Here is a 22547-nt window from a genome sequence, read left to right as displayed (position 1 = left end):
TGTATTTTTTGTAACATAAAAAGTTTCCAATACCATTGCTATGCCTGGTATTTGATCTAGTGATGAGTCGAGACTGAGTTTTTCCCTTCCTCTCTCTCTCACTTTTTCTTTTTATTTCTTTCTCTCTTTCTTTCCTTCCTTCTTTCTTTCTTTCTTCCTTCCTTTCTTTCTTTCTTTCTTTCTTTCTTTCTTTCTTTCTTTCTTTCTTTCTTTCTTTCTTTCTTTCATAAACTTTCTCCCATGTCGTGAACTTCCTGGTAAGTATTTGGTGTCTTATATTTTAGGTAGGGATTTCCCCAGTCAAAGATAACTTAATTCCAGCATTTTAGATTGCATGGAAAGAAATTTCATCCCATAGTAGAAACAACTGAAAAATAATTCTGGCGTAGTCTTTTAAAGCAAATGTTCTATTTTTTCTTTATCTGATGCCATTGCTCTCCTAAATTCTGGTATTACTCTGCTTAACTCTATTAAAACTGGCTTGTTTTACATACTCATTCATGAAATAGAATCACCCCACTTATAGAAAATAGGATATATCAATCAATAGGTACATACAGATTTTTCTTCCTGCAATATCAATAAGTAAATTAGCATTGTATTTTGATAAGTTTATCTAGGATACCTATCCATTTCTACAAATGCCACCAATCAAAATGCAAACTTAAATATTCATATGTGCTTTAAAAACTTACATAAGCAAATTAGTATTAACTTTCTATCCAGGAAGCCTGATTTGAAAATACTTTTGCTTCTTTTCAAACTGTCCTCATGTGTTGTGGAATAACGAATTTCTGAGATCTTTTTTAAAAGAGCAATGTGGAGGAGAATGAAGCATTGAAACGCTTGTTTTCAAATTAGAAAAAAAATGTTGGCTTTATAAATTAGAACAAAATTATGTGTTTTTCTGAGTCTGAACTCTGTTCTAAATTTCTACCATAGATGTAGTTATAGAATTATGACTCAAGGTAAATGTTTGTCTCTTTCATAAGCTTTTTTTTGGAAAATATCCAGTAAGGGGTTCCTTATTAATACAGAGAAGAAAGTGTGTGTTTGGAGAGGAGAGGTATTTGTTTCATGTAGCCCCAATTAGAAACTTAGGTAGAGCTGATCAAATTTTGAAATGACTTTGTTTGACAAACTTCCAACATGCTATCTATTAAGGAGAGTACAGTTTGATTTAATGTGTTTTTTAAAAATATGGACAATGGTGTCAAATCTGAATATTACTAAACATTAACTTTGCTTCAATGTTGTAAAAAAAAAATGATGTCGATAAATAAGAAAAACAAAACTTTACTGTGGTGGGTGGATATCTCCATCCATCTTTCTTTGTTAAAGTTCCAAATACTATGACTACAGTAAAGAAAAATTCATTTACCAAAAGGGATTATTGTGGTAAGTCCCAAAGACGTTAAACTTTGGTGAGAAAGAAGGAAGAAGGCACGGAATTGACTCTGTGGGTGAAAAGGGATAAAACTTCCTTTTTTTTTTTTCCTGTGTAAGTGTTCAGTGACAAATTTTAAATGATGATTACTATTCAAGAGGGTTCTGGTAATTTTTGCTCCCATACTTTGTCCCCTTAAACTGTAATTAACAATGATTTATCTTAAAACCTAGAATTATAATAGGATTCTTTTCTAAGTTTACTTATTTTTGTATTAAACTCTTTGAATCGCCACACATTTATTAGACCTATGTGAAAATAGATTAAATATGATAAACTTTGCTACTACTCTTCATTAATAATTAAATGTAATGAAATTGATTTATGTAAATAAGTAAGAATGACAAATCAATTTTACATTTAACAGCCAACTAGGTCTCATAAAACTTCAAAGTACATGGCAGATTCCTTAATTTAGGCAATGTGTCCTCATTTGAAATATGCTATTGCTTTTATCATCCCATGTGATCCATGACTTGACATCTGTGATGGATATAAGCAGTTATAAATTGTGCAATCATTGTGTGTGTTTGGGGGTGGAGGGGTGCCTGTTGCAGCTGATTTCTCAATAAAAAATGTACGATTCGTGTAATGCTACCTATCAAACCTAAGTAGCATTTTTGGTTCATAACCCCAAACCGTGATACTCTGGTAACTTTGGTTGACTGTAAAACCATAAATAAAGAAGTGTTGCTGTACTGTTATTTCAAATCACTCTTCAATGAACAGTTTGACCCAATTATTATTTCCAGAATGTTCTTACTTCACTTCCCAGCTAATAAGCACTAAACGCTTTTGTAGACACAAAATAGTTTGTGGAGCACAGTTAGAAAGAAGTCACGAGACCGAGTAAGGGCACAAAGAAGAGAAATAACTGTCTCCAAGAGAGGATTTTAATTCCATTTTGGGGGCACAGCATTTCAGACAACTGTGAGATTTGCAATTGGAAATGTCAGGTCAGGAGTTAGATGTACGGGTATAAGGTTCTGGAGAGTGACGGAGTGTGGTCAAATTGTGGGCCCAGGGAAGTGCATAAGGTTAGCCAGGGAACATGTAGATTGAGAAGAGAAACGATTATGGAATAATACCCTGGAAAACGCCAACATTTTAAGAGATTAAAAGGATCATTCATCCAACCAAGAAGCCTATCACATGCTTTCATAATACAATTTAGTTCTCATCCATAGGACTGACTAGATCTGAAATGAATGTTTTACAAGCCAGACTATAAATTTCATGAAGGGGATCATATGTGTCTGATCCAGGGCTATATTCTCAGTGCTATGAATCGTGTCTGGCATGTAGAAGAGCTTCCTACGTGTTTCTGAATTAATTAATGAATCTATAAACAAATGTATGAATGATGGATGAGTGAATGAATTGTAGAACAAAGTAACAATCACGATGAAGATGCTGAGGTGTCTGTAGAATATGAAACATGAATCCCTAAGTGACTTGGACAAGAGAAGTTTTATTGACCTGTGAGGCATAAACTAATGATATGCAGAATTACTGTGTACTATGTGTAAATAGCAGATCAGTGTGCTTCCATCAATAATGTGTTAGAGTTGTTGATTTTAGAAGATTGAGAATTTTTTCACCTCATCTAACAGTGGCCCATATGGCTGTTTTATAATATAACAAAATGGTTACATTTTATGCCTGAAATACGGATCCTACTAAAGTATGAGATGTAATTCTTACATGCTATGGGGAACTGTATAAGTTAATAAGAAGAACCCAAAGGCTGACAGTATCCTATCTTGCCAACAAATCCGTGTGGTTTGCCAATAAACCATTTTACAGATATGGAGAAAGAAACATATAAAGATGGGATGACGCTCAAAGGGCACACAACACTCGTGGCTGAGTGGGAATAGGTCACAATCATTTCCTGATCCCGAATCCAGTGTTCTCCCCACTATGTTATACCATTCCTAATAGACTGAAATAAAAAGGAATTCATTTTACCAGTACCCCTCTACACCTACATACTAGACCAGTGACACTTAATTTTTAAAGTATTCCATTTAAAATAAATAAATAATACACAAAGAAACAAACAAACATTCCATTTTCGTAGGTGCTTACAACATAATAGTTGAATAGCAAAAAATGAAGAGAAACCTAGATACTTTCAGACATACTTGATGTAATCATAACTATCTACCCACAGGTACATAGTGACTTGTTATTTATTCATAGGATACAGCTGTGTATCCTGTACCTATCTCCTCCTGTAATTTTTTGATTATTGACTTACAAATTTTACCTTCAGTGGAGGAGAATTTTCTGTGATCATTGTCGTGAACGACTATTGCAATGACTTACTTCGCAAAGTTGTGATGTTGATATTTGGCAATGATATTTACATATTGTGAGTGTCTGAGTAGCAGAGGCAATGTTCTCTTTTCAAAATGTTATTTAAGGTACCTAGGTATGTGTTTATTGAACTTAAGGTGAACTGTGGGTTTGATTCAACTTTCCTATAGAATAGAAGAGTGGCCCCTACCTTCTTCTCATCATTCCCTCTTGCACCTTTGGGAAATTGTTAACTTTTCTTTTCCGCATGTGTCAGTCTTTTGAAAAACAGAAATGATGAATCCTTCCATGAATCTGCCGAGCGTGATTTTGTGGACAAAAGATCTTTATGGGGTTTATAGTGAAGGAAGATGAATTCACATTGTTTGAAATGATTTGAAAATCAGTTTTCCTTCATGCTAATACAGTATGCTATTATCATATGTTTACCACATTTATATTTAAGGACTATTAATAGGTCTAACATCTTGTTATTCTTTGTTATCCTTCATTCATCGAGCCTTCTTTTCTTCCTTCTTTTGGATTAAGTAACTAATCTTTAGGATTTTGTTTTTTTCCAATTATTGGCTTAGGTTTTTGTTTTTTGTTTTTTGGGTTTTTTTCCTTTAGGGTTTGTACAGGGTTAACTTATCACAATCAATCTTTAAGAATATTATACCATTTCACGTGTAATACAAGGTGCTTACAGCAATATACTTCCATTTCTCCTTCCTTTCTTGTGTAATTGTCATACCTTTGACACATATGTTATATACTCCCATTAAATTGTCATTATATTTGTTACAAACAATCACGTGACTTTTTTAAAAAAAAATTAATGTTTCTTTTTGAGAGAGAGAGACAGAGACAGAGCACAATCGGGGTAGCGGCAGAGAGAGAGGGAGACACAGAATCTGAAGCAGGCTCCAGGCTCTGAGCTGTCAGCACAGAGCCTGACATGGGGCTTGAACTCATGGACCACGAAATCATGACCTGAGCCAAAGTCAGACATTTAACCAACTGAGCCACCCAGGTGCCACAACAATCAGGTGACTTTTAAAGATTTAAACAAGGAGGAAAATGTATTAAATTTACCCACAGGTTGACCATTTTTCCATTCCTGTGTCCCTCTGTACTGAATGTGTCTTCTATGCTGACTACTTTTAAGATTTTTCTCTTAATGATTGGTTTCAAGCAATTTTCTCATGTCGTGTCTCTGTGTAGTTTCCTTCGTGTTTCCTGTGTTTGGAATGTGTTGAGCTTCTTAGATTTGTGAATCTATCCTTTTCATTAAATTTGGAAAACTTTGGTCATTATTTCTTCAAATATATTTTTCTGCTGCCGTTCTCTCTCCTCTCCTACACAGACTCCAAATACCCGTGTATTAAGTCACTTAAGACTGTCTACATTTTACTAAGGTTGTGTTCATTTTTTAATCATGTTTTCTCTGTTTCACTTCATGTTCACAAACATTTCCTTCTGCAGTGTCTAATTTGCTGTTACTCCCATCTTTAATGGTTTCTGCCACTGCTATAACAAATTACCAGTAACTTAGACTCTTAAAACAGCACAAATTTATAATCTCATGTTTTTGTATTTCTTAAATCCAACGTGGGTCCACTAGGCTGAAACCAGAGGTGTTGGCCAGTTGTTGGCGTTACTTCCCGAAGGATTCAGGAGACAAGTGGTTCCTTTGCCTTTTACAGCCTCTACAGACCCATCTATTTCTTCTCTTTTGGCCCCTTCTTCCTTGAAAGCCAGCAACATAGCAACCCTCCAGCCTGCCTGCCCTGTCACATCTGTCTTCCGATTTTCTTCTGCCTCCCTCTTCCCCGTCTAGGGACCGCTGTGATCTGATTGGACCCATCCAGATAATCTAGGGATCAGTTCCCCATATCAGGGCCTTTAACTTAATCTCATGTGGAAAACCCTTTCTGTCATGAGGCAACAAATTCATAAGTTCTGGGGACTGAGATGTGGACATCTTTGGGGAGCCATTATTTTGTGTGCCACACCATCCAATGTATTTTGTAACCTGTAATTTTCACCTCTGCAAGTTCGATTTGGATCTTTTCAGTATCTCTTATGTCTCTACTTAAACATGCTCAGTCTTTCCTCTGCCTTCTTAAACATGTGAGACATAGTTATGATAACTATTTTAATGTCTTTGTGATTATCATCTGTGTCATTCCTACTTCTGTGTCTATTGATTGACTTTCCCCCTCCTCCTCCTAGCAGACCATATTTTCCTGTTTCCTTGAACACCTAGTAATTCTGACTGGGTGCCAGCAGCTGTGAATTTCATCTTGTTTGGTGCTAGATATTTTGTATTCTTTTTTTTTAAATTTTTTTTCAACGTTTTTATTTATTTTTGGGACAGAGAGAGACAGAGCATGAACGGGGGAGGGGCAGAGAGAGAGGGAGACACAGAATCGGAAACAGGCTCCAGGCTCTGAGCCATCAGCCCAGAGCCCGACGCGGGGCTCGAACTCACGGACCGCGAGATCGTGACCTGGCTGAAGTCGGACGCTCAACCGACTGCGCCACCCAGGCGCCCCATATTTCTGTATTCTTATACAAAAAAATACTGAGCTTTGTCCTGGGAAACAAATGCATCATATGAAAATAGTTTGAATCTTCAGGCTTGCCTTGAACTATTTTTAGGTACCAGAGAAGCCCTGATCGAGGACTAAATTGTTCCCCTCTATGGAGGCAAGACCCTTCTGAGTACTCTAACCAATGTCCTTCGAATTATAAAGTCTGAATGACTGGAAGAAACATCATTGTGTTTTCTTTTTAGTGTTTCTCTGCCCACCTTTGGATAGACGCCTCCCGGACTTGCACCAGTCCACCCTGGGCTGAAGGCCTCAGGGAGAGCTATATTGCTATGTATGTCTCTTCCCACCCCTCTTGCAGGAAGACGGCCAGGCTTGCCTGCTTCCTCCTTCCTGCACAGCAGCCTGAAGCTCTGACCAGACAGTCACCTGGGGTAACCTTAGGGTTCACTTCATTTGCTTCCCCTCTCTCATGAATCATCACCTCGTGCTGCCCGATATCTATGTCTGAAAAAACAGTTCTCATGTATTTTGTCTGTTTTTGGTTTTTTGTTTGTTTCTTTGTTTTTGTTTTTGTTTTTGTTTTTTTCAGTTCTTTCAGGCTGACTGGTAAACTCCACCTCTGATATTGGATCTTGGCTGATAGCAGAAGTCCTTCTGTCTTTTCATTCCAGTATAAGGGAGCTCATTTTATTATTTTATTTTATTTTATTTTATTTTATTTTATTTTATTTTATATTTTATTTTATTTTATTTTATTTTATTTTATTTTATTTGTATTTTAGAGAGAGAGAGAAAGAGCATGAGCAGGGGAGGGGCACAGGGAGAGGGAGAGAGAGAATCCCAAGCAGGCTCCACACTCGGTGCAGAGCCTGACATGGGGCTCGAACCCAGGACGGTGGGATCATGACCTGATCCAAAATCGAGAGCTGGACACTCAACCGACTGAGCCCACCCAGGCGTTCCCGGAGCTCATTTTAAAGACATTTGACGTATCATATCATGGGAGCCCTCTGAAGGAAAGGATAGCTGTGTATATACTATTTAGTGTCTTATGAAGATTTTAGCCCCCACATCATATACATTTAATAACTTCACATAGTGATACAAATGTATTGTTTTGTTAATTATAAATGCAAACTTAAAAGGACTGACCATCAGGGAGATGACGTGATGGAGAGCAATGTGTGGACTGGGAGTATTTATATTAGAAATATTTGGATGCTGTTACTTTAAAGAGAAGCAGTGCAGTTGACCTGTTTGGCACCCGGGAAACAGGCAGGAGGGGCGGTAGGCAGACCAGTGCCAGAGAGCTGGGAATTAGGACAGCTGCCCTTTTTGTTTAAGCTGCCGCTGGCCTTGCCAACACATGTGAGCCTCTCACAAATCATGCAAATTTCAGGTTCTTTATGATGCCACCTTTGATTCATGCAGGCAGTGTGAGGGAGAGAAAACACTTGTGCACGCATGCACACACACACACACACACACACACACACAACTGCAAGATTTGGCAAGGACTTTGCAGCTGCTAAATCATGTGAGAAGAGAGTATGGCTGCTCTCATGCCGCGTGGAGCCTGATGGCCCAAGGAAAGTGGATGCTTTACATTTCTTCTGCCAAAAGAAAGCAGCATTCGGGACACCTATAACCTAGGATGACCAGCTGTTCTACCCCATTGGAGAATCATGGAAATCCTCTCCTAGGGGATGTCTTTCCCTGACCATGGCAACAGTCATTGATTCTCCTCTTCCAAATGCCTTTAGCGCTTATAGTCTGTCCCACACAGCTTAAGACACAACTGGCTTGTCTTTTTTTTTTTTTTTTAAATAGGTATTTCCTGTTGAGAAGTATTATCTCTTCAGTCAGACTGAGTCCTCCATCAGGACGGGACTTCTGTGTGACACATTTATGTTGCCCTGGCATCCCCAACCACCACCCTGATCGTTGTGCCCTTCATAAAGCTGTGTTCCAAAACCTTGTCCCCTTTTCCTAGAGGTGATCTGTGTATATGCTAGTGACCATCGCCTAATATCGTCGTCGTCATCCTCATCAGAACAGTTCAGATGCTGGGGTCAAGGAGAAGGAAGTGACAAGCAGCCACAAATAAGCAGGCTCTGACAGCTTTCGCTGACACCAGGTCATAAATCAGATGGCAGTGAAGGCGAAACTCAGCCCAGTTCCCACCCTCCCTCTCCATTCTTTTCTGCCGCCTCCGCCTTTACCAGATCAAGTGTTTTATTGCCACGGGTAGCGCGTAGTCTTTGTTAGGTGAGCGTCTGGGCTGCTTTCCTGCAGTGTCTGCACTTCAAGCAAGAGTTCAACACGAATCCAATTTAGAAAGGGTCAGAATAAGCCCATGTGACTTCATAGTTAATTCAGAATCTGCACAGTCAATGAATGCCCCCAAATAAAAGGAAGCAACTTGATTTGACTGAGGACAAGCCAGATAATCCACATAAAGGGAAACATTTGGAAGAAAACTATTACCGTCTCTCAAACTTGGAAAGGGAAGGAAAATCCCAGAAAGCACAAACAAACGAACACACACCCAAATAAAGGGGAGTTGTTGTTCAAGGGCTATAAAGTTTCAGTTATGCAAGATGGGTAAGTTCTAGAGGGCAGCTGTACAACACAGTGCCTGTAGTTATGAATGCTATAATGTGGAGGCATCTGGGTGGCTCAGTGGGTTGAGCGTCAGACTTTTGCTCAGGTCATGATTTCATGGTTCATGGGTTTGAGCCCTGCGTCTGGCTGTGTGCTGGCAGCTCGCAGCCGGGAGTCTGCTTCGGATTCTGTGTCTCCCTCTCTTTCTTTCTGCCCTTCTTCCACTCGCACTCTGTCTCTCTCTGTCTCAAAATAAAGAAACATTTTTTAAAAACCTTTAAAAGATTGCTATATTGTGCACTTAAAAATTTGTTAAGGTAGATTTCATTTTAAGTGTTCTTACCAAACACACACACAAGAAAACACAGACACACACACACACACACACACACACACACACACACACACGAGGCATAAGGAAACTTTTGAAGGTGAAGGATAGATCTATTACCCGGACTGTCGTGATAATTTCATCGATGTATGCATATGCCCAAATTCATCAAATTCTACACATTAACTATGTGCAAGTTTTTGCATATCATCTGTATCTCATTAAACCTATTTAATGTGTGTGAGTATAAAGATTTATAACATCTGATCGTTTTAGTTTCAGAGAGCATGAGAGGCCTTTCCAAAAAACAATAATCACTGTAATAATAATAGTACTAACGAAAAATTGATCATTTGAAAGTGTTAGTCTCTCTAGACTTCACAGTATATTTACTTTTCCTTTTAGTCTTTCTTTCTTCTTCGATGTATAAATAAGGATTGAGTGAGAGCAGAGGGCAATACAAAAACACAGAATAAAAGGACGATAGCCCTTCTGTTTGTTGTTACTCTTGTTGTCCTTTTCCACTCCAGTGTAATGATAGGGAAGGAGCTGCCCGTCTCTCTGGGAGTCTCAATTCAGTTTTCAAGTTTACCCTGTCCAGGTTGGAGCTGAGCAGTCAGGGGTCAAGGTCTGGCTGCCACAGCATAGCCCTTGAAATTCACTCCAGGTCTCACTGATTGCTAATAGATTTTTTTTTTAATTTCATTCATCTTAAAACCAATTGTTCTACAAAGGAACTGAGAATAATGGTCTTTGCTCATTCTTGATCGATAATAATAATGACAGAGCAAGCATTATTGAGGTTTTTAGAATGTAGTGCCTGCAACATGGCCCTAATGTTTTGGATTATACCAAAGCTCTTCATATATGCTCATTGCCTTTCAATACCATAAACATATGTAAACTTTTTTCAAAAAATTTTTTTCTTTATTTTGAGATTGGTAGAGAAAGAGTCCCAAGCAGGCTCAAATTCACAAACTGTGAGATCATGACCAGAGCCAGAATCAAAAGTCAGACAAATAGCTGATTGAGTCACCCAGGCACCCACCCCCCCTTTTTTTAAGTATGTTAACTTTTTAATAGAAAACACTGATAAAAAACAAGGGAACAGATCATCGTAGCTAAATATATTTGCTCTTATTTCCAAATTTAGGGTAATTTTAAACAATTTATCCCTATCGATCTGGGAATAAAATTTTTATTTTTTATTTATTTTGGGGGGGGGATAAAATTTTAGATTTCGGTCATCTTAATAAGCTGATATATATTTTCTGCCGTTAAAAATAGTGGCGTTTTAAGCTCTAGTCTGATAGTTGCATGACAAGATAGTATATATAATTAATTTAAATATCCCACTTAGGGGTGCCTGGGTGGCTCAGTTGGTTAAGCGTCCAACTTCGGCTCAGGTCATGATCTCGCGGTTCGTGAGTTCGAGCCTCACATTATTCTCTCTGCTGACAACTCGGAGCCTGGAACCTGCTTCAGATTCTGTGTCTCCCTCTCTCTCTGGCCCTCCTGCACTCGGGCTCTGTCTCTCTTTCCCTCAAAAATAAATAAACATTAAAAAATTAAAATAAATAAATATTCCACTTAGAAAACAATGCTTGATTCTGTATTGTCAGTTTCAAGTTTTTATCTTACTCTTCATATAAAATCTAATGTGAGCGCCTTTCCCTCAGAAAACACTTCCTGTTTGGAAGTTTGGAAAAGCATAGTCATGTCCTATTCACACAACACCGTCAAGTAAAAGGATTTGCACTCTGACATGTGACCATACTCACAATTTTTACTGTATCTATTTGGTCCCGAATCATGATTAGGTGGTAATTTATAAACTTTCACCTGTTCTCAACAAATAAAGTGGCATCTGAAGGGGCACCAATCGTGCCTCTCGCTTGGAGCCCAGCAGGACTTTTCTCTGATGCTGGTTGTTGTGACTGCATGAGGAATAACTTCAAAGCCATTTTTCCTGCTTTTGTTGGAGCGATCACCTTATCAGTGGCTGGAAGATTTCTTCTCCTGAAGCATAGGTGTTCAATAATCAACAAAACGAAAAGTCATCTCACGTTTCCTCTCATATATGCAACATACATATGCGGAGATGATTTTCCTTCTGCCCACCTGTGGTTTCACCCATCTGATCTGCAATGTAAAATATCTGCTGACACCAGTCAATCAGAGTCACCATCTCATCCTGGAGGCGAAAAGTCCACAGTACCATTTTGGAAAATCATTTACCCTCTAGATCGTTTTGCTTTCTGGAAACACACACACACACACACACACACACACACACACACTCATTAACTTACAGGTAGGTTTTTCAAGATTCTTGGAAATAACTCATGCCACTTTTTTTTTTTTTAATGGACCTACAGTTCTCTATAGTTTTGATCTCTGCTTTGACTTTTACAACAAAGGGAAACAGTCTTTTGGGTTTCATTTTTATTTTCATTGTGGTAATAACATTTAACATGAGCTAACTACAGTCACGGTGTTGCATAGCAGATCTCTAGAACTTAGGATTGTGTGGAACTGGAACTTTATACCCGTTGAACACCAACTCTCATTTCTTCCAACCACCAGCCTCTGGCAACTACCGTTGTATTCTTTGTAGAAGTCTAACTCTTTTAAAGATACCCCCATGTAAGTGGAATTTCGCATTAGTCATCCTTCTGTGGCTTCTTTCATTTAGCATACTCTCCCTCCATTTCTTCTATGTTGGCGCCTGTGACAGGATTTCCTTCTTTTTCCGTGGCTGAATAAAATTCCATTGGATATATGCATTGCATTTTTCTTATCCGTTCATCCGTTGATGGACATTTAGGTTGTTTACATATTTTAGCTACTGTGAATAATGCTGTAGTTAATGTGGGAGTGCAAATACCTCTTCAGGTTCCTGATTTCAAGTCTTGGACACATACCCAGAGTACCGTGTAGTGGAAATAATTCTGTGTGCCTTCTCTGCAAAACCTCAATTGGTTTGCTGGAGAAACCATAGTTGTGTGCTGAGTTTATTTTAAATGAATAGTCTTAAGTGGTTATTTGGTTATTCTATGGGACAGTGACCCAATAAAATAAAATGTTCATAATTCATTCCCCTATTTCTTTTTTTTTTTTTTAATTTTTTTTCAACGTTTATTTATTTTTGGGACAAAGACAGAGCATGAACGGGGGAGGGGCAGAGAGAGAGGGAGACACAGAATCGGAAACAGGCTCCAGGCTCTGAGCCATCAGCCCAGAGCCTGACGCGGGGCTCGAACTCACGGACCGCGAGATCGTGACCTGGCTGAAGTCGGACGCTTAACCGACTGCGCCACCCAGGCGCCCCTCCCCTATTTCTTATTTGTACTTTGTGTGTGTGTGTGTGTGTGTGTGTGTGTGTGCACGTGCGTGCGTGTACACAAGTGTCGTACTCACATATTTGGTGGCCCCAGCATGGCAAATATTTATAGTTGACAATGGAACATATCATAATGGTAATAGTAAAAAAATACTTAAGAAATATAAGCATAACAGGAATTCAAAAACATGTCCATTGAAGTGAAAGGTACCTTGTGCATAGCCTGATAGCTAGGGTTAATTAATGAATGGATCCTTTTATTTCATGAGAAACATTTAAATATATGAATTATTAAGAGGTTTCCTGAAGTGCCTGGGTAGCTCAATCAATTGAATGTCCAACTCTTGTTTTCAGCTCAGGTCACCAATCCCAGGGTTATAGGATCGAGCCCCAAGTCGGACTCCACATTGAGCAGGTAGCCTGCTTAAGAATCTTTCTCTCTTTCTGTCTCTCTCTCTCTCTCTTCCTCTGCCCCTCTCCCCAGCTTGGGCCCTCTGTCTCTGTCTTTCTGAAATTAAAAAAAAGAAAGAAAGAAAAAAAGAGGTTTCTTCTTTAAATTGGCCTCTCAGATACACTTCTGTATCTTCACTGACTCCTGAGACCCTGTTATAATAATAGTAAAGGAACAAAGTAGATGTTGAAAATAACTGGAAAAAAATCTTCTGTAGCATCAGAACAACATGGGAAGATACACACACGCGGGCTCATGGCCACGCCCACACGCAAAGAAAAAGAGCAAATGTAAGAGGGTCGGATGCTGTGAAAAAGGAGCTTGTAGAAATTAGGTCACCACACAGAAGCTTCAGATACAGATTTGGAAGATAAATGCGAGAAATTTAGAATGTGAAGCACCGTCTGAAAATACAAGATGAAAGGGAAGAGATACCAATGAGCTCTCCAGGAGACCCACCCCTACACAACTGGGAATTCTAAGAAGCAGAGAAGATTCATGTAAAAAAAAAAAATCTCCATAAAATAATAAATATTGCTGGAGCACAAAAGATACTTGAGAATTTGAATTGCAAGGTCCCACTGACTACCAATTTGGATGAACTGAACAGATCCGTAGCATGTTACTGTGAATCAACTGGTAGAGACCACTGTGAAGGTCAATGATATGCAGGGATACATCCTAATCTATTACCCAGGAAGATGAGAAAGAATGATGTCAGGAAAGGAAGCCTATATTCACATGTAACGTAGAAAAACAGGTTAATTATAATATACAATACACCTCAAAATGGTAAGATGTTCACTTAAGTATCTGTGGCCAATTACCTCTATTGAAAACATCCACCTTTACCTAAAATAGTGGTTGACAGTTTACATCAAACTTTAAGTTGTAAGCACAACAAATCAATTCTTCTTATAATTCCTCATTAGGAAACACTAAGATTTTCAAGCATACGCATTTTATTAAAAGTAGCGAAATCTAAGAGGCACCTGGGTGGCTCAGTTGGTTGAGCATCCAACATCAGCCCAAGTCATGGTCTCACAGTTTGTGAGCTTGAGCCCTGCATTATTGGGCTTGCTGCTGTCTGCACAAGAGCCTGCTTCGGATCTTCTGTTCCCTTCTCTCTCTCTATCCCTTCCCTGCTTGCCTGCTCACTCTCAAAAATAAATAAGACATTTAATAAATACATACATACATACATACATACACACATAAATAAATAAATAAATAAATAAATAAATAAATGTAACAAAATTATTTTCAATTATATATGCTATATATATTATACAGTATGTATATGTATTATATTTAACAAATAGAACACTACATTAGGTAATAGCTTTTAAAGTACATTCTGAAATTCAGTTTTTTCATCTGTAAAATTGGCAGAATGATACCTATATCATACGGTGACTTTTAGAAATAATTGCACCTATACACAAAGTGGGACAATGCCCAGCACAAAGTAATTGCTCGGCGAGCGTTAGGTACTATTGTTAGGACCCCAGAAAGGGAGTTTTAGAGGCTACGGTGGTGGTGAAGACTAGAACTTTAAAACACATAGACGAATAAAAACAGAATGCATGAAAACTGCTTGGTTACAAAGAGCAAGTCTGGGGATGGTGTAAGGCAGGGCGTTTTTACCATCTAATTCCTTTTCTACTATTCTTAACAATATTCATGTGTAGGTAACATTAATTCTTTGAACATGTGCTTCCGTTGTATACATTTACTTATTCTGGGTGTGTCAGGTCGGCACGCTATAGGCAGTGGGTAAACATTTGCTGATGATTCGATTATGGCGAAATAATCTGAAGAATCTTAACTACCTACCTCACTCTCACCATTGACTCTCCATAGAAATTTCTACTGCACTTCAAGAGCCTAGATTAGCAAACTTTTCACACTGCACCAATAAGTTGATCATTTCTTCTTTACATCAATGATCACAATGCTGAGTTAGAGATAAGAAAAATATTGTCGGTTCATTTCAGGCAACACGTTGTATTTTGCCTTGATTCAGAATCTAAGTCATCCTTCATTTTTCTCTATCTTTTAGAAATCTTTCTGAGAAAAATTTAAAAGAGCAAAAAAGGACATCGCGTGACTGGAAATGTGATCGTCCTGGATTCTGCCAAATCTTGCCACCAGTTTCTGTGTTATCATTATGTCACTCACTAGTTTTGCATATGATTTGGGGTATTAAGGGTAAGGCTCTTGCGATTACTTACCTAAAGGAATATAGTGAAATCAAGAACAGACTTCAGAGGGGGAAGAAGTGAACTAGAGTCTTGGCCTTAGCGTCTACCAAAGGGATGTAAGAGTTAGCGTCTTCCCTTTTATTGGAGATGGGTGCAGAGAGGAGTAATTATATTTCCTGGAAACAGTCGTCATGGGTCTGCACTGAAAGAAGCATAGGCAAGGGAATTGGAAACTGTCAAGGACTACATCAACAGCACTATTTAGCCCGGACTTAAAAGAAGCAATGGCAACTATTATTCTGCTTGGGAAAGACACAGTAGTAATTGCCAGGCGCTAACAAACAAAATATGCCATCCGTCATCTAATCTGTAGCAATGAGCAGTGTGCCACATCAGGAAGACTGCAAATGTGAAAGTTTTCATAAACTTGGTTAAGCGGCCAATGTGATACTTTGGCTACCCCTAATTATTCTTGGAGAGCAAACTAGAGGTCACAGTCAATGAGTTTGGAAAGAAAACAGTAAGCATGAAGTACAAGTTTATTAACCTATGCTTATTGACCCTGGAATTCTAAAGAAGGCTTAGAAAAATTCACCAAGGAATGTTGTATCTTACACACAATGTACATTTGTGTGAACAGAGCACATTAATGAAGTGCGTCTTCAAAAACTGTGGTTCCAGGCTACTGTTTTTAGAGATAAAATAAACCGATCGTGGCAACATCCCTGATCACAATATATTCTAAGGGCCTTGTCTCGAAGAATAATTGTGAAGGACAAAATGAGAAAGAAACTGCGCTTGCAGAAAAAATAAAATCGCAGTTTGGTAACTGTGCCTCCACTGAAAAAAGGAAAATGCATTACTGTATTTAACCTATATCTTAGATTATGTTCCTGAATGATACTCTCGCTTTTGCTGCAACATCCGTCAAATCAAACTTTAACTATTTACAGTTCCTTCCACCCCCCGCCCCCTGAAATCACAATAACGACTCTTTTCCTGGGGGTAGGAGAGAGAGGTGAGGCTGTAAAAGCTATCTTAAAATGAGCATTTTATTTATGCTGTTTTTATTGAACCTAGAAAAGGTTGGGAATGTTGAAAACTATTCAGGACCTCATGCCATCTGCCCTTATTTCGTATGTTCCCTCATATGAGTTGGAACAAAGGAGTGGGCTGGATGGAATTAAAGAATGTATATATAAAAAAAAAAAAAAAAAAGAAAGTAGTGATCAAACAGTACTGATAAGGGAAGCCAGTGTGCTCCTGGGTGATGTGTGTATTCAACTCCAGGCTGACTCCTCTTATGCTAATACAGCCAATTTCCTCTTTTATTTCATTTCTGGAGCCTGAATCTGCGATCTCTGATAAGGTTCCCAAGGATACCGCCTTCACTCACAAACCAGGAGGGGGCAGGGGAGCGGGTGATGGAGATGTGTAACTCGGAGAGAGCACTAGTGGATGAATAATTTAAAGCTCCGCCCGGAGATTTGAGGCAAAATGCAGAGATAAGATACACCACAGGGTCTGCTCTGTTTATTCAGAGCTTCATCTTCCAATGACAGCTGACCTCCAAGGTCAAGGGTATGATGGGAAATGGAACCAACAGTGGGGAAAGGTACTGCACATCCCAGAAGAAAGTAATGATTTACTTTTGTGTCAAATGAAAAATTGATCTTTTTATTTAACTACTTTTTTGTTGCCGTCCATCCACAGAAAGCCTGTGACTGAAGAAACTTTGCATAAATGGCAGTTTGTCCCCGTGATGCGGAGACACTCCCCTGAGCTCTTCCGGGAGCTTGTCATATTTTAATACTCGGTTTCATCAGGAAATTTTTAAGGTCAGGATCAACTTGGATTGAGGACCAAAAGTGTATTTGACTTAGGACCTCGGGTGACAAACATAGTATCTGGATTCAAAGGCAATCTGATCTTTAGTTTCTCTTGGGCAAATGATACGTTTCCGAGGCTTCCTACCTTTTTAACTTGTACCCAAAGAGACTCCACGTTTTCCCCTCATTACATTTTTCTGGAGCCTAACATAATCCCTTTTGCGGCAAAACACAACATTACATACGTTGAACCTAATCAAATCTTTCTGTTCTTACTAGTCGGCTGCCTAAATCCCTGAATCTAATAACTCCTTGCCGTTCGGAAAATTTGAAGCCATTTGTCCTGGCTGGACCCATGTTGTAAGTTTTAGGATCTTACAAATTCTGACAGTGAGACACGCACCCACGAAAGCCCTGCTCCCCGTTATCAAAACCGTCTGCTGGGTCGCTCCGATTTGTTTCAATAGAATACGACCATGACCTCTGCGGGGAGAGAGGCAATGTCAAATGTTTCCAAGGGCTGGTTTACATTTCCCTCACCGTCTTAAACTGCTGTTTCTGCTTTCCTCTGTTTGACTCTTACCCATGTTTTCATTCCTGAGCAATCATACCTTTTATCTTTTTTAGATAAACATGAAAACATACTAAGGTCACTGCTGGGTGAGAGGTAAGATGTGCGTGACTGCCACCCAGCCTTACCGAGCCTCTTTTCCCCCCTCCCTTCCTTGACAAACACCCCTTGGGGGTTCCAGTGGGGTGAGACCAGTTACAAGCACGACTCACAGGCCGGCCACATCAAGTGCCCGTAAGGGTTGTCCCAGGAAGGGCTTCATTAGCGTGGCGCCAGCCTGCTTGGTTTTTAGCGTGCACTTTGCCCATGTCCCCCCTGTGTTCCCTTTTTTTGGGGGGTCAACATTCTTGTTTTTATATTTAGAATTTATCAAAGTGAAATGCAAGGTGCAGTACATTTTATTGCTTCCTGGGTGCATTTTATGCATTTTTGCCAAGGCTTAAGGGAAAACCACCCCATTTTCTTGGCCTTTTCTTTTCTTTTCTTTTCTTTTCTTTTCTTTTCTTTTCTTGTTTTTTAATGTCAGATACCTAACCACTGAGCCACCCAGGCGCCCCTGGCCTGGCCTTTTCTTTTTCTTCTTCCTTTGTTTTTTTGTTTGTTTGTTTTGTTTTTGTTTGTTCTTGTTTTTTGTTTGTTTTTGTTTTTGTTTTTGGCTTGTTTGTTTTGACTAGTAGGAACAACAGTGGGAGAGCACAGACACAAACTGGAAAACAAGCTGAACTGATCTGTGGAAGCTCTGATCACAGTGGGCCTTGGCGACTAGAACAAAAAAGCCAAACACAGGACCCCTGTGTGGCTCAGTTGGTTGAGTGTCTGACTTCTGCTGGGGTCATGATCTCACAGCTCGTGGGTTCAAACCCTGTGTCGGGCTCTGTACTGACAGCTCAGAGCCTAGAGCCTGTTTTGGATTCTGTGTCTCCCTCTCTCTCTGCCCCTCACCCACTCACACTCTGTCTCTCTCTGTCTCTCAAAAATAAATAAACGTTTAAAAATCTATTGAAAAAATTTATTAAAAAAAAAGCTAACCACAACCTTTTTACTGATGAGGGAATGTGGGCCTTCAAGTTAACCCATGCAATCCTCCTTCATTGACCTAGAAATCAGATATACACTGCAATTTTTGACACGAGGGATCATTTTTTTCTATTAAAATTTTTTTTAAGGTTTAATTTATTTTGGAGAGAGAGGGAGCATGAGTAGGGGAGTGGCAGAGAGAGAGGGGGAGACAGAAGCTCTGAAGCAGGCTGCGCACTGACAGCAGTGAGCCTGATGTAGGGCTGGAACTCACAGACCGCGAGATCATGACCGGAGCCAAAGTCGAACACTCAACCGACTGAGCCACCTGGGCGCCCCTTGAAGGATCGTTTTTAAAACAATAAGGGATCAGTTTGATAAGCTACTAGTGAGAAGAGTGAGTCAATTCTCCACTGTGTGCCCCTTTCATGGGCACTGTGGTCGTATCGGCTTCTATATTTCAACAAGCTTCACATTATTATAATCATTTGCAATAAACCGATGAGAAAAGTGTCATTTTGTCAGATAATTTTTACCAAATTGTGTGTCTGACATGTAGAGCACAAGATGACAGTGGGCTAAATATCACATAGGTCCCCATGATACATCATATTCATTTATTCTAATTTTTTTTTTCAACGTTTATTCATTTTTGGGACAGAGAGAGACAGGGCATGAACGGGGGAGGGGCAGAGAGAGAGGGAGACACAGAATCGGAAGCAGGCTCCAGGCTCTGAGCCATCAGCCCAGAGCCCGATGCGGGGCTCGAACTCACGGACCGCGAGATCGTGACCTGGCTGAAGTCAGACGCCTAACCGACTGCGCCACCCAGGCGCCCCATCATATTCATTTATTCTAACCAGTGACTTGGTTTTTAAAATTGCTGGCTTCTTAAGTGTATGTTTCTATTCTTCTTTGTTCCCAAACTATCATTGTGCGTGATTTCTTTTATTTTTCATCTTTAAAGGAGCTAGTGCTGAAATACAGAAGTTCAAGTTTTCAATTCAGTGTGATATTCAAATTGAAAGAGGACATCAAAAATAATAAATTTAGAAGCATAAATAGATGGAACTCTAAGAAAAAGAGGTTTTAGCCGAGACTCTGTTTCGAGTCAGTGTTGAGAAGTAGATTTCCTGTCCAAAACAAAAATTAGGATTCAGCCCATTTTCGTAAACATATATACTGATAATTATAACAAAGTAGACTTAGGGCAGACATTAAAGAGATCCTACTATGAACTTTTTAACAGAAATCAGTGGCAAGGTCAGTACTAAAACCTTCATCTCTAACTAGCCAAGTGGTCTTTCTGGCCATTCTCAAATTACTTTTGTTAATATGATTTATTGAAAAACTGTCAATTGTCCCACCTTGGATCAGTAACAAGGCCAGAATTCACTCATGTTATTAGACCCTCCAAATCTCTGAGCTTCTGATTTCTCTTTTCTAGAAACAATTCTACTGTTCCATTCAAACCCTAACTGTTTAGGCCACATAATTCAGTGCATAGGCATGGGTATCTTAGATAAATTAACGGAGCATTAAGCCTTTACCTTTCTGTTTTCCTTTCAAACTGTGTTAGTTCAAAAATAACGTATTTGAACAACAAAAAAAGTTAATGTCGCCAATGACTGTGAGTGCCATCATATGTAAATGGGCAGATGAGAGGAAAATGCGGGAAATTACCTTGCAGAACTTATGAACAGACATCTGTGCTTACCTATAGGTACTTACTAATGCAAAATAAGTAAAAATAAATGAAAGGAAAATGAATTTAAAATGGCAACAGATATTGTCACAAAGAAGGCATTGAAGTTACATCAGCACGGGTGAACTAAATTCACAATATTCTCAGTGAGAATTTAAACCCCTAAAGAATATTTAGTTTAATTTATTTAAAATCTGAAGTCCCCAAGGCTCTGAGAAATTAAGGGACTTGCCCGAGATAGCACAGCTGGTTTTCTTCAGAGTTGGAAACTGAACTCATGTCCCCTCACTCTCTAGTGCAAATGTAGGCAAAGTCTCTATGTGGACCTTTCCCTGTATTCCAAGGTCTGCTTGAAAGTAGAAATGGATATTTTCCCTGCAATTTTTCCTGCAAAGGCCTTTTGCTGCAATGACTTTTCAACATTCATGATAATCTGTGCATGCCTTAGTTTATCATAATCTCTCTTTTCTAGCCCCAAGTCAATGATCCTAAAGTAGGAAAATATATAACTTTTAGTCTTAACAAAGACGTTTCCCTATAACTTGGTCTTATAAGGTCTTTGAATTTATCTGTGGATATATCTTTTTAATTTAAAATTTAAGTTAATTTTGGATAGATCTTAATTAAAACCGACAAACAAACACCAATCAAAATAAAGCAAATGAGCATCAAGCCTGTATTCTCCTTTGGTGTAGAGTTTGTTAATATCTACACATCATTATGTCTCTGAGTTCTGGCATGCTTTGGATATAGATTCAGATTTACTTAGGACCATCAGTTGCTGTAGAGAAGATCCTTGGGCATCAAAAGAAACCTCATTTGTAGGTTTCTTGGAGGCATTTTTACTGAGTTTAATGGTACAAAGCACTTTACTCCACCTATGGGAATATTGGCAGTAGGGTGTTTAGTCATTAAATTAAGGAGAACCACATTCCTCTCAGCTCTTTCCTGTGGAAATGAATCTGGCCGTCTGTGCCATACCCTGTTTTGCTTCCCTTGGGTGAATTAATCCATACATAAAACCAAATCTGTGGGGGTGGTTTCCCTCTTATCTCTACTGTTTGGATTTTGTTTCAGATTTGGGAAATTGGTTTGATCTAAGAGTTTAGCTGTCAAGGTCACTCTTTTTTCTACAGTACTCAACGTTGCTGAAACATCAATCAGAGTACGTAGGTTATTTAAAATCTATAGTTCATTATTGATATTAATGCATTTTGATCACTTGTTATATGTTAACATTGTAGAATATTACTTGCATATAGTTTTATGAAATATTATTCCATACACAATTTAGGACTGAGTTTATGTCTTAGTTCATTTTTGACAAACCTAAAAAAAATAGTCTGGGATAGTTTTATTCTTTGTGAACTTCATCTAGTTTTTACATTTAGATTTACTTGTATGGTATGTGTTAATGAAAACATTGATTTTAGAAGTCAATGAATCTGGGAAAGTAGGTATTACATTTAATGTCTGGGGTTTTTTGCATATGTACACTCTGTCGAACTATTCCACGTAGAGCCCATTTCTTTCTCTCTCTCGCAGAAAGAAAAAAATTCACATCGACATCTAAACTAAACATTTTTTTCTGTCAGATGTGATTACTTTCATTCTTTAGTACTTTTGTGATATACATTTAGAAAGAAGACAGAGACTAGCAGGTGTTCATAGCTTTATTACTTAAAATCCAAAAAATAATTATACTTCCTCTAAACATAAATGCACATTATACTTTGCAGAATTAAGTTTTCATAAGTTAAAATCAAGCTAGTAACTAAAACTGTAGCCTGCCATGAGTAGATGTTTCCATTTTTTTTTCTTTATGTCTGGAAGGACACGACTTTAGAAAAATGTTTTTAATTTACTTTAAAAAGAAAGCATGTATGTTAGAACCACTTCTCATTAAACAGTATGAAAAGGTTTCCTTCATCTAGTTACGGATGAATGTAAGAAAACAACACATCGACATGTCTTCACTCTGACCTTAGTAGAGTTTTATTCTCTTCATCATACTATTTCAAAGTTTGTGAATCACATGACTCTCTTCCTGTTTCTCCAACAGAAAGTGTGTTCGTGCTGGTTGAGGCTGACCAGCTGGATGTGTATTTGTGAGCGGTTCTGTCAGTTCTTAATTGGGAAATAATAATCCCCTGGGTCTGTGTGGGGTATGTGGATAGGACTCATGT

The sequence above is a fragment of the Leopardus geoffroyi genome, chromosome B4 (assembly GCF_018350155.1).
Source record: "Leopardus geoffroyi isolate Oge1 chromosome B4, O.geoffroyi_Oge1_pat1.0, whole genome shotgun sequence".
NCBI classification, from domain to species: Eukaryota; Metazoa; Chordata; class Mammalia; order Carnivora; family Felidae; genus Leopardus; species Leopardus geoffroyi.
This window is presented reverse-complemented; position numbering follows the sequence as displayed.